Below are 18,419 nucleotides of genomic sequence, written 5' to 3'. Positions count from 1 at the left end.
ATTTTGATGAGATGTATGTTGTCTCTCCTCTAGTGGTGTCATGTGAACGTCGACTACATGACACTTCACCATTGTTTGGGCCTAGCGGAAGGCATTGGGAAGTAATAAGTAGATGATGGGTTGCTAGAGTGACAGAAGCTTAAACCCTAGTTTATGCGTTGCTTCTTAAGGGGCTGATTTGGATCCATATGTTTCATGCTATGGTTAGGTTTACCTTAATACTTCTTTTGTAGTTGCGGATGCTTGCAATAGGAGTTAATCATAAGTGGGATGTTTGTCCAAGTAAGGACAACACCCAAGCACCGGTCCACCCACATATCAATTTATCAAAGTACCGAACGCGAATCATATGAACGTGATGAAAACTAGCTTGACGATAATTCCCATGTGTCCTCGGGAGCATTTTCCTTCATATAAGAAATTGTCCAGGCTTGTCCTTTGCTACAAAAAGGATTGGGCCATCTTGCTTCACTTTATTTATACTTGTTACTTGTTACTCGTTACAAATTACCTTAGGACAAAACTATCTGTTACCGACAATTTCAGTGCTTGCAGAGAATACCTTACTGAAAACCGCTTGTCATTTCCTTCTGCTCCTCGTTGGGTTCGACACTCTTACTTATCGAAAGGACTACGATAGATCCCCTATACTTGTGGGTCATCAAGACTCTTTTCTGGCACCGTTGCCGGGGAGTGAAGCGCCTTTGGTAGGTGGAAGTTGGTAAGGAAAAATTTATATAGTGTGCTGAAATTTACTGTCACTTGTTACTATGGAAAGTAATCCTTTGAGGGGCTTGTTCGGGGTATCTTCACCTCGACCAGTAGAGCAAAGAGTTGCTCCTCAACCTACTGAACCTACTGAAAATGAAAATGTTTACTTCGAAATTCCTTCGGGTATGATAGAGAAACTGCTGTCTAATCCTTTTGCAGGAGATGGAACATTGCATCCCGATTTACACTTCGTCTATGTGGATGAAGTTTGTGGATTATTTAAGCTTGCAGGTATGCCCGATGATGTTATCAAGAAGAAGGTCTTCCCTTTATCTTTGAAGGGAGATGCATTGACATTGTATAGGCTATGTGATGATATGGGATCATGGGACTACAAACGGTTGAAATTGGAATTCCATCAGTAGTTTTTCCTATGCATCTTGTTCATCGTGATCGCAATTATATATATAATTTTTGGCCTCGCGAAGGAGAAAGCATCGCTCAAGCTTGGGGGAGGCTTAAGTCAATGTTATATTCATGCCCCAATAATGAGCTCTCAAGAGAAATGATTATTCAAAAAATTTATGCTCGGCTTTCTGACAATAATCGCTCCATGCTCGATACTTCTTGTACTGGTTCTTTTATGATGAAGACTATTGAATTCAAATGGGATTTATTGGAAAGGATTAAACGCAACTCTGAAGATTGGGATCTCGACGAAGGTAAGGAGTCAGCTATAACACCTAAGTTTGATTGTGTTAAATCTTTTATGGATACCGATGTTTTCCGTAAATTTAGCACTAAATATGGACTTGACTCTGAGATAGTAGCCTCTTTCTGTGAATCATTTGCTACTCATGTTGATCTCTCTAAGGAAAAGTGGTTTAAATATAATCCTCCCATTGAAGTAAAAGTAGTTGCACCTATTAAAGTTGAAGAAAAGACTATCACTTATAATGATCCTATTGTTCCTACTGCTTATGTTGAGAAACCACCTTTCCCTGTTAGAATTAAGGATCATGCTAAAGCTTCAACTGTTGTCAACAAAAGTAATATTAGGACACACACACCTCCTGAGCAAGTTAAAGTTGAACCTAATATTGCTATTGTTAAAGATCTCTTGGCTGATAATATCGATGGGCATGTTATTTATTTCTGTGACGTGACTGCTAGAATTGCTAAACCTGGTGCTAAAGATAAACATAGACCTGCGGTAGGCATGCCTGTTATTTCTGTTAAAATAGGAGATCATTGTTATCATGGCTTGTGTGATATGGGTGCTAGTGCTAGTGCAATACCTATTTCCTTATACAAAGAAATTATGCATGATGTTGCACCAGCTGAGTTAGAAGAAATTGATGTCACCATTAAGCTTGCCAATAGAGATACTATATCACCGATTGGGATTGTTAGAGATGTTGAAGTCTTGTGTGGGAAGGCTAAATATCCTGCTGATTTTCTTGTTCTTGGTTCCCCACAAGATAGCTTTTGTCCCATTATATTTGGTAGACCCTTCTTGAACACTGTTAATGCTAAGATAGACTGCGGAAAGGATGTTGTTACTATTGGTTTGGATGATATGTCTCATGAGTTTAATTTCTCTAAATTTCATAGACAACCTCGTGATGAGGAATTGCCTAGTAAGGATGAAATTATTGGTCTTGCTTCTATTGCCGTGCCTCCTAGTGATCCTTTAGAACAATATTTCCTAGACCATGAGAATGATATGTTTATGAATGAAAGAAGGGAAAAAGATGAAGTATTCTTTAAACAGGGACCTATTCTGAAACACAATTTGCCTGTTGAAATCCTAGGGGATCCTCCTCCACCCAAGGGTGACCCCGTGTTTGAGCTTAAACCATTGCCTGATACTCTTAAATATGCTTATCTAGATGAAAAGAAGATATCCTGTTATTATTAGTGCTAACCTTTCAGAGCATGAAGAAGAGAAATTATTGAAAACTCTGAAGAAGAACTGTGCTGCTATTGGATATACTCTTGATGATCTTAAGGGCATTAGTCCCACTCTATGTCAACACAAAATAAATTTGGAGAAAGACGCCAAACCAGTTATTGATCATCAGCGATGGTTAAATCCTAAGATGAAAGAAGTGGTAAGAAAGGAAATATTAAAGCTCCTTGAGGCAGGTATAATTTATCCCGTTGCTGATAGTCAGTGGGTAAGTCCTGTCCATTGTGTCCCTAAGAAGGGAGGTATTACTGTCGTTCCTAATGATAAAGATGAATTGATTCCGCAAAGAATTATTACAGGTTATAGGATGGTAATTGATTTCCGTAAATTAAATAAAGCTACTAAAAAAGATCATTACCCCTTGCCATTCATTGATCAAATGCTAGAAAGATTATCCAAACACACACATTTTTGCTTTCTAGATGGTTATTCTGGTTTCTCTAAAATACCTGTGTGAGCTGATGATCAAGAAAAGACCACTTTTACTTGCCCTTTTGGTACTTTTGCTTATAGACGTATGCCTTTTGGTTTATGTAATGCACCTGCTACCTTTCAAAGATGCATGATAGCTATATTCTCTGATTTTTGTGAAAAGATTTGTGAGGTTTTCATTGATGATTTCTCTGTTTATGGATCCTCTTTTGATGATTTCTTGAGCAACCTTGATCGAGTTTTGCGGAGATGTGAAGAAACTAATCTTGTTCTGAATTGGGAGAAATGCCACTTTATGGTTAATGAAGGTATTGTCTTGGGGCATAAAATTTCTGAAAGAGGCATTGAAGTTGATAAAGCTAAAGTTGATGCTATTGAAAATATGCCATGTCCCAAGGACATTAAAAGTATAAGAAGTTTCCTCGGTCACGTCGGTTTTATTAGGAGGTTCATTAAGGACTTCTCAAAAATTTCTCGGCCTCTGACGAATCTCTTACAAAAAGATATACCTTTCGTTTTTGATGATGATTGTGTAGAAGCATTTGAAATACTTAAGAAAGCATTAATCTCTGCACCTATCGTTCAGCCACCTGATTGGAATTTACCTTTTGAAATTATGTGTGATGCTAGTGATTATGCTGTAGGTGTTGTTCTAGGGCAAAGAGTTGATAAGAAATTAAATGTTATTCAATATGCTAGTAAAACTCTAGACAATGCCCAGACAAATTATGCCACCACTGAAAAAGAATTCTTATCAGTTGTATTTGCTTGTGATAAGTTCAGACCTTATATGGTCGATTCTAAAGTAACTATTCACACTGATCATGCTGCTATTAAATATCTTATGGAAAAGAAAGATGCTAAACCTAGACTTATTAGATGGGTTCTCTTGCTACAAGAATTTGATTTACATATTATTGATAGAAAGGGAGCTGAGAACCGCGTTGCAGATAACTTGTCTAGGTTAGAAAATGTTCTTGATGACCCACTACCTATTGATGATAGCTTTCCTGATGAACAATTAAATGTCATAAATGCTTCTCGTACTGCTCCATGGTACTGCTAATTATGCTAATTACATTGTTGCTAAATTTATACCACCTAGTTTCACATACCAGCAAAAGAAAAAGTTTTTCTATGATTTAAGACATTACTTCTGGGATGACCCACATCTTTATAAAGAAGGAGTAGATGGTGTTATTAGGCGTTGTGTACGTGAGCATGAACAGGAACGGATCCTACGCAAGTGTCACTCCGAGGCTTATGGAGGGCACCACGCTGGAGATAGAACTGCACATAAGGTATTGCAATCTGGTTTTTATTGGCCTACTCTCTTCAAGGATGCTCGTAAGTTTGTCTTATCTTGTGATGAATGTCAAAGAATTGGTAACATTAGTAGACGTCAAGAAATGCCTATGAATTATTCACTTGTTATTGAACCATTTGACGTTTGGGGCTTTGATTATATGGGACCTTTTCCTTCCTCTAATGGGTATACACATATTTTAGTTGCTGTTGATTACGTTACTAAGTGGGTAGAAGATATTCCAACTAGTAGTGCTGATCATAACACCTCTATTAAGATGCTTAAAGAAGTTATTTTTCCGAGGTTTGGAGTCCCTAGATATTTAATGACTAATGGTGGTTCACATTTTATTCATGGTGCTTTTCGTAAAATTCTTGCTAAGTATGATGTTAATCATAGAATTGCATCTCCTTATCACCCACAGTCTAGTGGTCAAGTAGAATTGAGTAACAGAGAGCTCAAATTAATTTTGCAAAAGACTGTTAATAAATCTAGAAAGAATTGGTCCAAGAAACCTGATGATGCATTATGGGCCTATAGAACTGCATATAAAAATCCTATGGGTATGTCTCCGTATAAAATGGTTTATGGAAAAGCATGTCATTTACCTCTCGAACTAGAACATAAGGCATACTGGGCCATTAAAGAGCTCAATTATGATTTCAAACTTGCCGGTGAGAAGAGGCTATTTGACATAAGCTCACTTGATGAATGGAGAACCCAAGCCTATGAGAATGCCAAGTTGTTTAAAGAAAAAGTCAAAAGATGGCATGACAAAAGGATACAAAAGCGTGAGTTTAATGTAGGTGATTATGTGTTGCTATTCAACTCTCGTTTAAGATTTTTTGCAGGAAAACTTCTCTCTAAATGGGAAGGTCCTTACGTTATCGAGGAGGTCTATCGTTCCGGTGCCATAAAAATCAACAACTTTGAAGGCACAAATGCGAAGGTGGTGAACGGTCAAAGAATCAAACATTATATCTCAGGTAACCCTATAAATGTTGAAACTAATGTTATTGAAACCGTAACACCGTAGGAATACATAAGGGACACTTTCCAGAACGTTTCAGACTCCGAAAAGGAATAGGTATGTGGTACGGTAAGTAAACCGACTCCAAAATAGTTCTAATAGCAACTTTCTCTGTTTTGGAATATTTAAGAAAATAGGAAAATAAGAAGCAGTCCGGGAAGGACACGGGGCTTCCAGGAGGGTAGGAGGCACGCCCTATCCCCCTGGGCGCGCCCCCTACCTCGTGGGCACCTCGTGTGCTCTCCGGACTCCGTTTTCTTGCACGATACTTCTTTCGGTCGGTAAAAATTCATTATATAATCTCCCGAAGGTTTTGACCACCGTATCACGCAAATATCCTCTGTTTTTGTTTTGAGCTGTTTCTGTAGCAGATTTGGAGCAAGAAGTCATCTCAGGATTCCGACGGAGAGAGCTATATCTCACACCTCATTGCTGACCGAAAGACCTATGGGGATCTATCTCCTTGTGGTCGAACTATGGATAAGGAGGAGGATGCTCATTTGATGAGGATCAATGATTCAAGTTCGGAGGAGGAGGATGTCCCTCTACCTCAACCTGGGGATATACACATGAAGTTCAAGAAATCTAGTCTCCCTAAGAGGGCTAAACTATCTAACAACCGATATATTCCTTCTCGTTTTTGGCAGAAAAGCAAAGGACATTTATGTGACAAGATCTTGAAGCTGGAATCGGAGGTCGATGATTTAAAGGAGGAAATTGCTCTTCTGAACTACAGTATGAAGAAGCTAAAGGCACAACTGTCATCATCAACAACTCCACCATCTTCTCCACCAGCAAAGGAGATATAATCACATGGGTATGGGCACTCCCCTTGGCAACTGCCAAGCTTGGGGGAGGTGCCCCGGTATCGTATCACCATCACACTCCTATCTTTACCGTTTTTCTTAGTTCGATCCTTTTAGTAATATCTTGATCTAATAGAATAAAGTTTTTGGTATGATCTAGTTTTGAGTTTTGCTTTATGATCCTTCTATGTAATCGAGTCCGTGAGCTATATATAATAAAGATTAGTATTGAGTCAAGGGCTTGATTATCTTGCTATGATCTTGAGGGAATAAAGAAAAGAGAAAGAATAAAAAGAAACAAAGAGATCATATTTATCTTATGGAGAGTAATGACTTCACATAGAAAGAGTATGATGATTAAAAGTTGTTGAGAGTTGACAAACATAGTTTTGGTCATCGTTGCAATTAATAGGAAGTAATAAAGAAAGAGAGGTTTCACATATAAATATACTATCTTGGACATCTTTTATGATTGTGAGCACTCATTAAAATATGACATGCTAAAGAGTTGATGTTGGACAAGGAAGACAACGTAATGGGTCATGTTTTCTTATATCTGAAATAAAGTATATTGTCATGGATCATCCAACATGTTGAGTTTGCCTTTCTCCCTCATGCGAGCCAATTCTTTGCACCAAGTAGAAATACTACTTGTGCTTCCAAATACCCTTAAACCCAGTTTTGCCATGAGAGTCCACCATATCTACCTATGGATTGAGTAAGATCCTTCAAGTAAGTTGTCATCGGTGCAAGCAAGAAAAATTGCTCTCTAAATATGTATGACTTATTAGTGTGGGAGAAAATAAGCTTTATACGATCTTGTGATGTGGAAGAAATAAAAGCGACGAACTGCATAATAAAGGTCCACATCACAAGTGGAAATATAAAGTGATGTTCTTTTGCATTAAGATTTCGTGCATCCAACCATGAAAGCGCATGACAACCTCTGCTTCCCTTTGAGAAGGGCCTATCTTTTACTTTTATCTCTTACCCTTATGCAAGAGTCATGGTGATCTTCACCTTTCCTTTTTACTTTTTATCCTTTGGCAAGTACCTTGTGTTGGAAAGATCCTGATATATATATCCAATTGGATGTAAGTTAGCATGAACTATTATTGTTGACATTACCCTTGAGGTACAAGGTTGGGAGGCGAAACTATAAGCCCCTATCTTTCTCTGTGTCCGATTAAAACTCCGTAACCACAAGTATTGCGTGAGTGTTAGCAATTGTGAAAGACTAAGTGATAGTTGAGTATGTGGAATTGCTGAAAAGCTCTTACATAGACTCTTTCCGATGTTATGATGAATTGCAATTGCTTCAATGACTGAGATTATAGTTTGTTAGTTCTCAATGAAGTTTCTGATTCACACTTGACATTGTGGATAGATTGTTACTTTATCACAAGAAATAATATGACAATATCCATATATGTTGCTATAATAAGAATGATCATGATGCCCTCATGTCCGTACTTTATTTTATTGACACCTCTATCTCTAAACATGTGGACATATTTATCGTTATCGGCTTCCGCTTGAGGACAAGCGAGGTCTAAGCTTGGGGGAGTTGATACGTCCATTTGCATCATGCTTTTATATCAATATTTATTGCATTATGGGCTGTTACTACACATTATGTCACAATACTTATGCCTATTCTCTCTTATTTTACAAGGTTTACATAAAGAGGGAGAATGCCGGCAGTTGGAATTCTGGGCTGGAAAAGGAGCAAATATTAGAGACCTATTCTGCACAACTCCAAAAGTCCTGAAACTCCACGGAAGTTATTTTTGGAAATAATAAAAAATACTGAGCGAAGAAAATACCAGAGGGGGCCCACACCCTGGCCACGAGGGTGGGGGCGCGCCCTACCCCCTGGGCACGCCCCTGCCTCGTGGGCCCCCTAGTGGCCCTCCGGTGCCCATCTTCTTCTATATGAAGTCTTTCGTTCGAGAAAAAAATCAGAAGCAAGCTTTCAGGACGAGACTCCGCCGCCATGAGGCGAAACCTTGGCGGAACCAATCTAGGGCTCCGGCGGAGCTGTTCTGCCGGGGACACTTCCCTCCGGGAGGGGGAAATCATCGCCATCGTCATCACCAACGATCCACTCATCGGGAGGGGGCCAATCTCCATCAACATCTTCACCAGCACCATCTCCTCTCAAACCCTAGTTCATCTCTTGTATCAAATCTTTGTCCCAAAGCCTTAGATTGGTACATGTAGGTTGCTAGTAGTGTTGATTACTCCTTGTAGTTGATGCTAGTTGGTTTATTTGGTGGAAGATCATATGTTCAGATCCTATATGCATATTAATACTCCTCTGATTATGAACATGATATGCTTTGTGAGTAGTTACGTTTGTTCCTGAGGACATGGGAGAAGTCTTGCTATTAGTAGTCATGTGAATTTGGTATTCGTTCGATATTTTGATGAGATGTATGTTGTCTCTCCTCTAGTGGTGTCATGTGAACATCGACTACACGAAACTTCACCATTGTTTGGGCCTAGAGGAAGGCATTGGGAATAAGTAGATGATGGGTTGCTAGAGTGACAGAAGCTTAAACCCTAGTTTATGCGTTGCTTCGTAAGGGGCTGATTTGGATCCATATGTTTCATGCTATGGTTAGGTTTACCTTAGTACTTCTTTTGTAGTTGCGGATGCTTGCAATAGGAGTTAATCATAAGTGGGATGTTTGTCCAAGTAAGGACAGCACCCAAGCACCGGTCCACCCACATATCAAATTATCAAAGTACCGAACGTGAATCATATGAACGTGATGAAAACTAGCTTGACGATAATTCCCATGTGTCCTCGGGAGCGTTTTCCTTCATATAAGAAATTGTCCAGGCTTGTCCTTTGCTACAAAAAGGATTGGGCCATCTTGCTGCACTTTATTTATACTTGTTACTTGTTACTCGTTACAAATTACCTTATCACAAAACTATCTGTTACCGACAATTTCAGTGCTTGCAGAGAATACCTTACTGAAAACTGCTTGTCATTTCCTTCTGCTCCCCGTTGGGTTCGACACTCTTACTGTTGGGGAACGTAGTAATTTCAAAAAAATTCCTACGCACACGCAAGATCATGGTGATGCATAGCAACGAGAGGGGAGAGTGTTGTCCACGTACCCTCGTAGACCGAAAGCGGAAGCTTTAACACAACGCGGTTGATGTAGTCGTACGTCTTCATGATCCGACGGATCAAGTACCGAACGCACGACACCTCCGAGTTCAGCACACGTTCAACTCGATGACGTCCCTCGAACTCCGATCCAGCCGAGTGTTGAGGGAGAGTTTTGTCAGCACGACGGCGTGGTGACAATGATGATGTTCTACCGACGCAGGGCTTCGCCTAAGCACCGCTATGATATTATCGAGGTGTAATATGGTGCAGGGGGGCACCGCACACGGCTAAGAGATCAATGATCAATTGTCTGTCTAGAGGTGCCCCCCTGCCCCCGTATATAAAGGAGCAAGGGGGGTTCGGCCGGCCAAGGGGAGAGGCGCGCCAGGAGGAGTCCTACTCCTACCGGGAGTAGGACTTCCCCCCTTTTCCATGTTGGACTAGGAGAGAAAGGGGGAAGAGGTGGAGGGGAGGAAGGAAAGGTGGGGCGCCGCCCCCCTCTCCTTGTCCTATTCGGACTTGGGGGGGAGGGGCGTGCGGCCCTGCCCTCGCCTCCTCTCCTCTCTTCCACCTAGGCCCACTAAGGCCCATTAAGTTACCGGGGGGGTTCCGGTAACCTCCCGGTACTCCGGAAAAATCCCGATTTCACCCGGAACACTTCCGATATCCAAACATAGGCTTCCAATATATCAATCTTTATGTCTCGACCATTTCGAGACTCCTCGTCATGTCCGTGATCACATCCGGGACTCCGAACAACCTTCGGTACATCAAAACATATAAACTCATAATATAACTGTCATCATAACGTTAAGCGTGCGGACCCTACGGGTTCGAGAACTATGTAGACATGACCGAGACACCTCTCTGGTCAATAACCAATAGCGGAACCTGGATGCTCATATTGGTTCCCACATATTTTACGAAGATCTTTATCGGTCAGACCGCATAACAACATACGTTGTTCCCTTTGTCATCGGTATGTTACTTGCCCGAGATTCGATCGTCGGTATCTCGATACCTAGTTCAATCTCGTTACCGGCAAGTCTCTTTACTCGTTTCGTAATACATCATCCCGCAACTAACTCATTAGTTACAATGCTTGCAAGGCTTATAGTGATGTCTATTACTGAGTGGGCCCAGAGATACCTCTCCGACAATTGGAGTGACAAATCCTAATCTTGAAATACGCCAACCCAACAAGTACCTTTGGAGACACCTGTAGAGCACCTTTATAATCACCCAGTTACGTTGTGACGTTTGGTAGCACACAAAGTGTTCCTCCGGTAAACGGGAGTTGCATAATCTCATAGTCATAGGAACATGTATAAGTCATGAAGAAAGCAATAGCAACATACTAAACGATCGAGTGCTAAGCTAACGGAATGGGTCAAGTCAATCACATCATTCTCCTAATGATGTGATCCCGTTAATCAAATGACAACTCATGTCTATGGCTAGGAAACATAACCATGTTTGATCAACGAGCTAGTCAAGTAGAGGCATACTAGTGACACTCTGTTTGTCTATGTATTCACACAAGTATTATGTTTCCGGTTAATACAATTCTAGCATGAATAATAAACATTTATCATGATATAAGGAAATAAATAATAACTTTATTATTGCCTCTAGGGCATATTTCCTTCACTTACTTATCGAAAGGACTACGATAGATCCCCTATACTTGTGGGTCATCAGTATGTTATTTGCCCGAGATTCGATCGTCAGTATCTCAATACCTCGTTCAATCTCGTTACTGGCAAGTCTCTTTACTCGTTCCGTAATGCATCATCCCGCAACTAACTCATTAGTCACATTGCTTGCAAGGCTTATAGTGATGTACATTACCGAGAGGGCCCAAAGATACCTCTCCGACAATCGGAGTGACCAATCCTAGTCTCGATCTATGCCAACTCAACAAGTACCATCGGAGACACCTGTAGAGCACCTTTATAATCACCCAGTTACGTTGTGACGTTTGAAAAGTTCAAAGAATTTCAGAGTGAAGTGGAAAATCATCGTAACAAGAAAATAAAATTTCTACGATCTGATCGTGGAGGAGAATATTTGAGTTACGAGTTTGGTCTACATTTGAAACAATGCGGAATAGTTTCGCAACTCACGCCACCCGGAACACCACAACGTAATGGTGTGTCCGAACGTCGTAATCGTACTTTACTAGATATGGTGCGATCTATGATGTCTCTTACTGATTTACCACTATCGTTTTGGGGTTATGCTTTAGAGATGGCTGCATTCATGTTAAATAGGGCACCATCAAAATCCGTTGAGACGACGCCTTATGAACTGTGGTTTGGCAAAAACCAAAGTTGTCATTTCTTAAAGTTTGGGGCTGCGATGCTTATGTGAAAAAGCTTCAACCTGATAAGCTCGAACCCAAATTGGAGAAATGTGTCTTCATAGGATACCCAAAGGAAACTGTTGGGTACACCTTCTATCACAGATCCGAAGGCAAGACATTCGTTGCTAAGAATGGATCCTTTCTAGAGAAGGAGTTTCTCTCGTAAGAAATGAGTGGGAGGAAAGTAGAACTTGATGAGGTAACTGTACCTGCTCCCTTATTGGAAAGTAGTTCATTACAGAAATCTGTTCCTGTGACTCCTATACCAATTAGTGAGGAAGCTAATGATGATGATCATGTAACTTCAGATCAAGTTACTACCGAACCTCGTAGGTCAACCAGAGTAAGATCCGCACCAGAGTGGTACGGTAATCCTATTCATTAGGTCATGTTACTTGACCAAGGCGAACCTACGAACTATGAAGAAGCGATGGTGAGCCCAGATTCCGCAAAATGGCTTGAGGCCATGAAATCTGAGATGGGATCTATGTATGAGAACAAAGTGTGGACTTTGGTTGACTTGCCCGATGATCGGCAAGCCATAGAGAATAAATGGATCTTCAAGAAGAAGACTGACGCTGATGGTAATGTTACTGTCTACAAAGCTTGACTTGTTGCGAAAGGTTTTCAACAAGTTCAAGGGGTTGACTACGATGAGACTTTCTCACCCATATCGATGCTTAAGTCTGTCCGAATCATGTTAGCAATTGCCGCATTTTATGATTATGAAATTTGGCAAATGGATGTCAAAACTGCATTCCTGAATGGATTTCTAGAAGAAGAGTTGTATATGATGCAACCGGAAGGTTTTGTAGATCCAAAGGGAGCTAACAAAGTGTGCAAGCTCCAGCAATCCATTTATGGACTGGTGCAAGCCTCTCGGAGTTGGAATAAACGTTTTGATAGTGTGATCAAAGCATATGGATTTATACAGAATTTTGGAGAAGCATGTATTTACAAGAAAGTGAGTGAGAGCTCTGTAGCATTTCTGATATTATATATGGATGACATATTGCTGATGGGAAATGATATAGAATTTCTGGATAGCATAAAGGGATACTTGAATAAGAGTTTTTCAATGAAAGACCTCGGTGAAGCTGCTTACATATTGGGCCTCAAGATCTATAGAGATAGATCAAGACGCTTGATAGGACTTTCACAAAGCACATACCTTGACAAAGTTTTGAAAAAGTTCAAAATGGATCAAGCAAAGAAAGGGTTCTTGCCTGTGTTACAAGGTGTGAAATTGAGTCAGACTCAATGCCCGACCACTGCAGAAGATAGAGAGAAAATGAAAGATGTTCCATATGCTTCAGCCATAGGCTCTATCATGTATGCAATGCTATGTACCAGACCTGATGTGTGCCTTGCTATTAGCTTAGCAGGGAGGTACCAAAGTAATCCAGGAGTGGATCACTGGACAGCGGTCAAGAACATCCTGAAATACCTGAAAAGGACTAAGGATATGTTTCTCGTTTATGGAGGTGACAAAGAGCTAGTCGTAAATGGTTACGTCGATGCAAGCTTTGACACTGATCCAGACGATTCTAAATCACAAACCGGATACGTGTTTATATTGAACGGCGGAGCTGTCAGTTGGTGCAGTTCTAAACAAAGCGTCGTGGGGGGATCTACGTGTGAAGCGGAGTACATAGCTGCTTCGGAAGCAACAAATGAAGGAGTTTGGATGAAGGAGTTCATATTCGATCTAGGTGTCATACCTGGTGCATCGGGACCGATGAAAATCTTTTGTGACAATACTGGTGCAATTGCCTTGGCAAAGGAATTCAGATTTCACAAGAGAACCAAGCACATCAAGAGACGCTTCAATTCCATCCGGGGTCAAGTCCAGGTGGGAGACATAGAGATTTGCAAGATACATACGGATCTGAATGTTGCAGACCCGTTGACTAAGCCTGTTCCACGAGCAAAACATGATCAGCACCAAAACTCCATGGGTGTTAGAATCATTACTGTGTAATCTAGATTATTGACTCTGATGCAAGTGGGAGACTGAAGGAAATATGCCTTAGAGGCAATAATAAAGTTATTATTTATTTTCTCATATCATGATAAATGTTTATTATTCATGCTAGAGTTGTATTAACCGGAAACATAATATATGTGTGAATACATAGACAAATATAATATCACTAATATGCGAAAATGCCTTACTATGGACGAGCACTCTGCGGACCATATCCTGCCCATCCGTTATCCTAACTGATCAGATCCCTCCCGGTATTTACGAGTTCTGTCCCCCCAAGAGCCTCGTCAAAGCATGTATCCCGGCAGCTATAGGTAGGTAGCTTTATTGACAAAGAATCTAGCTGCTGGAACACACGTGATGAGTACGGCACCATTTCAATTTACCCTCTGCCACCAAGAACAGTTCGATGTGACGTGACCTTGTGCCCAATTGACCCCTCACGAGAGCACATAGAATAATAATCCGCCAATAAGACCAATTTGTTAGTCAGTGTAATGCACAGAGAGTATGATATTAACAGTATATTAAGTCCACTGAACACCTATTAATCTCGTACAGACTGCTTTAAAGAAATTTATTATTGTGACGCTCGTCCAAATATTTTTATAACTCTCAATATTATCAAATATTTTTCTGGTCACAAATTATCTTAAAGTCTATACTGTCACCTTATAATTTCATTAGGTAGACTTATAGGTGTTCTTCGATTTTATCCATAAAATAATACTACTATATTGTCTGTTAGTACCATGTGCTTGTCAGGGCCATTTACCTAAACTAGGATTAAACTGTTTTTATATGACCGTTAGAAGTTTCTGCACAGTTGGGGCTCTGAACAAGAATTGGTCTCGCACAGTTTGTTAGGTTAATGTATTACTCTCCCGAAAATAAAAGATTAATGTATTATTGTGCCACCCGTTGTATAATTTTTTGTATTACCGAATTTTGTTCTTTTGCAACAAACCATCTTTGAGCCTAGTCTGTAAGAAGGTAAAAATGTCTTTTGGTGGACTTTTGAGAAAAACAATATTTCCACAGCGCAAAAAAATCAATTTTTTTTGTACATACACAAATGCATATACAACACATTCAACAAAATTTAATAACAATGTACTTTCATATGGGACGTAAACAAATAAAAACAAATATGTCAATAAAAGTGGGTCAATTTTTTTTGTTGTTGGACCAAGATTTTTTTTTTGTACAGCTTGCAAGTCATAATATTTTTTGAACAAATTTTCACAGGTTCCATCGTGAATATGTATAAGTTTTCAAAGTTGTTTTTTTGAAACTTGACAAATATGATTTTTGAATCATTTGAAAAAAGGATCAAACGCACCGTCCACGATACTGTTTTTAGATTTTATCGATCTGTTTTTATCCGACACATTAAACTAATCAAGTAGATTTGATTAGTGACCCTGACTAATTTCTTTTTAGATCCACTAGACGCGAGAGATGCGCACTGTGCATGATGAAACATTAGCAGGGTCTCCTTTTGTCACGTCAGGCAAAAAGTTTCTGCATTGTGGCCCACACCACCCCATCAAGCTAGCAGTACATCGACAGGTCACCAACTCCTCCTTCCCTGCGCATGTGCACGTACATATCCACGCGATGATACACTTGTGCCAAGCTTGTACGCCTATGCCACCTACACCCTGCTCCTAGGAAACTAGTACGGGGGACAGGGAAGTGATGTTTGAGCATCTCGAGGAATCGTTCTATGGCTAGGATACAGTCCACACGAGCCGGCGTCCACCAGAAAGTTGCTTCCCACTAGTATGCCTCTACTTGACTAGCTCGTTAATCAAAGATGGTTGAGTTTCCTAAACCATAGACATGAGTTTTTCATTTGATTAACGGGATCACATCATTAGGAGAATCATGTGATTGACTTGACCCATTCTGTTAGCTTAGCACATGATCGTTTAGTTTACTGCTATTGCTTTCTTCATGACTTATACATGTTCCTATGACTATGAGATTATGCAACTCCCGATTACCAAAGGAACACTTTGTGTGCTACCAAACGTCACAACGTAACTGGGTGATTATAAAGGTGCTCTACAGGTGTCTCCGATGGTACTTGTTGGGTTGGTATAGATCAAGATTAGGATTTCTCATTCCGATTGTCGGAGAGGTATCTCTGGGCCCTCTCGGTAATGCACATCACAATAAGCCTTGCAAGCAATGCGACTAATGAGTTAGTTGCGGGATGATGCATTACGTAACGAGTAAAGAGACTTGCCGGTAACGAGATTGAGCTAGGTATTGAGATACCGACGATCGAATCTCGGGCAAGTAACATACCGCTGACAAAGGGAACACCGTATGTTGTTGTGCGGTTTGACCGATAAAGGTCTTCGTAGAATATGTGGGAGCCAATATGAGCATCCAGGTTCCGCTATTGGTTATTGGCCGGAGACGTGTCTCGGTCATGTCTACATAGTTCTCGAACCCGTAGGGTCCGCACGCTTAAAGTTCGGTGACGATCGGTATTATGAGTTTTTGTGTTTTGATGTACCGAAGGTAGTTCGGAGTCCCGGATATGATCACAGACATGACAAGGAGTCTCAAAATGGTCGAGACGTAAACATTGATATATTGGACGACTATATTCGGACACCGGAAGTGTTCCGGGTGGTTTCGGAGAAAACCGGAGTGCCGGAGGGTTACCGGAACCCCCCCGGGAGAAATAGTGGGCCTTATGGGCCTTAGTGGAGAGAGAGAGGGCTGGCCTAGGGCAGGCCGCGCGCACCTCCCCCTCTGGTCGACTAGGAGAGGGGGGCGGCGCCCCCCTTTCCTTCTCCCTCCCCCCCTTACTTTCCCCCTCTTAGTAGGAGTAGGAAAGAGGGGAGTCCTACTACTACTAGGAGGAGGACTCCTCCTCCTGGCGCGCCCTACAGGGGCCGGCCGACCTCCCCTTGCTCCTTTATATACGGGGGAAGGGGGCACCTCTAGACACACAAGTTGATCTGTTGATCTCTCCCAGCCATGTGCGGTGCCCCCTCTACCATAATCCACCTCGATCATATCGTAGCGGTGCTTAGGCGAACTGCGTCGATAGCATCATCATCACCGTCATCACGCCGTCGTGCCGACAAAACTCTCCGGCAAAGCTTTGCTAGATCGGAGCTCGCGGGACGTCATTGAGCTGAACGTGTGCTGAACTCGGAGGTGTCGTGCGTTCGGTACTTGGATCGGTCGGATCGTGAAGACGTACGACTACATCAACCGCGTTGTGCTAACGCTTCCGCTTTCGGTCTACGAGGGTACATGGACACACTCTCCCCTCTCGTTGCTATGCATCACCATGATCCTGTGTGTGCATAGGAATTTTTTGAAATTACTACGTTCCCCAACACTACCCCTGTAAAAGCACGAAGGGCGGAGATCCAAAGTATCTGCACCGTCCAGTAAAAGTAATCCAACGATCCATAGCCCCCCTATGTTTAGCACCAACCATGTGTGCCCACCAAATCCCGTTGCCACCGAACTGAAAAGAAATTATGCCCACTTATCCTGCCCGCTCCATACCCAGGATCTTTTAACTGAAACCCAGAGACGCACGTACTCTGTCCTCCTCCCCAGCATTCAAAAAATCACCAAAACTATAGTATTTTGCTTTAAGCACCCTTGCAGTAAGTGATTCGGGTTACATTAAGATCCTCGAGGCTTGCCTAGCTGGGCGAGCCATATTAAACAGTTTAATGTCTCGAAAACCCAACCCTCCACAGAGTTTGGGCATCATCAATGTGCTCCAAGATACGCAGCTAGGCTTTCTCTGTCCTTCCTTGCTGCCCCGCCAAAATTTGCGAATCGAAGAATTGATGTGTTCACATAGACCACGAGGGAGTTTAAAACGCGACATCGAGTAAACCTAAACAACTTGTGCAACCGATTTAATTAAGACCCGCTTTCCTCCTGTAGAGAGGAGTTTTTCCATCCATCCTTTGATCTTGCTCCATACCCCGTCTTCCAGAAACTTGAAAGCATCATTTTTTCTACCGCCAACATCAGAGGGCATACCCAAATACCTTTCAGAGAGGGACTCATCTATGATGTTTAAAGCATTCTTTACCTCATCTCTTAGTGTGTTTGGGCACCCCTTACTAAAGAAAACAGAAGACTTGGATAAGTTTATTCTCTGACTAGAAGCATTGCAGTAACTATCCATTAAAGAAGACAACTCATTTGCTCCAAAAGAACTGGCTTTGACAAATAGCAGGCTATCATCCGCGAAGAGAAATGGCTTACCGGCGAAGCCGATGGAGCCACTCATATTCCATTGAGGTGTGATGATTCATCTTTAGTTTTTAAGAGGCATGTAATGCCCTGGGCTTAAAAAAAACAGGTATGGAGAAATTGGGTCTCCCTAACGGATTCCTCTAGATGGTGTGAAGTCTTCTAGTTTACCACAGTTGAAAAGGACAAAAAAATTGATAGAACTAACCATCCTCATGATTAGTGCCACCCATGGTGTTGCATATCCCAGTTTGACCATTATAGCCTCGAGATATTCCCATTCAACATGGTCATATGCTTTCATCATGTCTAGTTTCACTGCACAAAATCTGTTTTGGGCCTTGTTCCTCTTCATGAAATGCAGGCATTCATATGCAATGATGATGTTGTCTGTAATCAGTCTACCTGGGACAAACACTGATTGTTCCTAAG

Source organism: Aegilops tauschii, chromosome 2, assembly GCF_002575655.3.
Source record: "Aegilops tauschii subsp. strangulata cultivar AL8/78 chromosome 2, Aet v6.0, whole genome shotgun sequence".
Classification (NCBI taxonomy): Eukaryota; Viridiplantae; Streptophyta; class Magnoliopsida; order Poales; family Poaceae; genus Aegilops; species Aegilops tauschii.
This window is presented reverse-complemented; position numbering follows the sequence as displayed.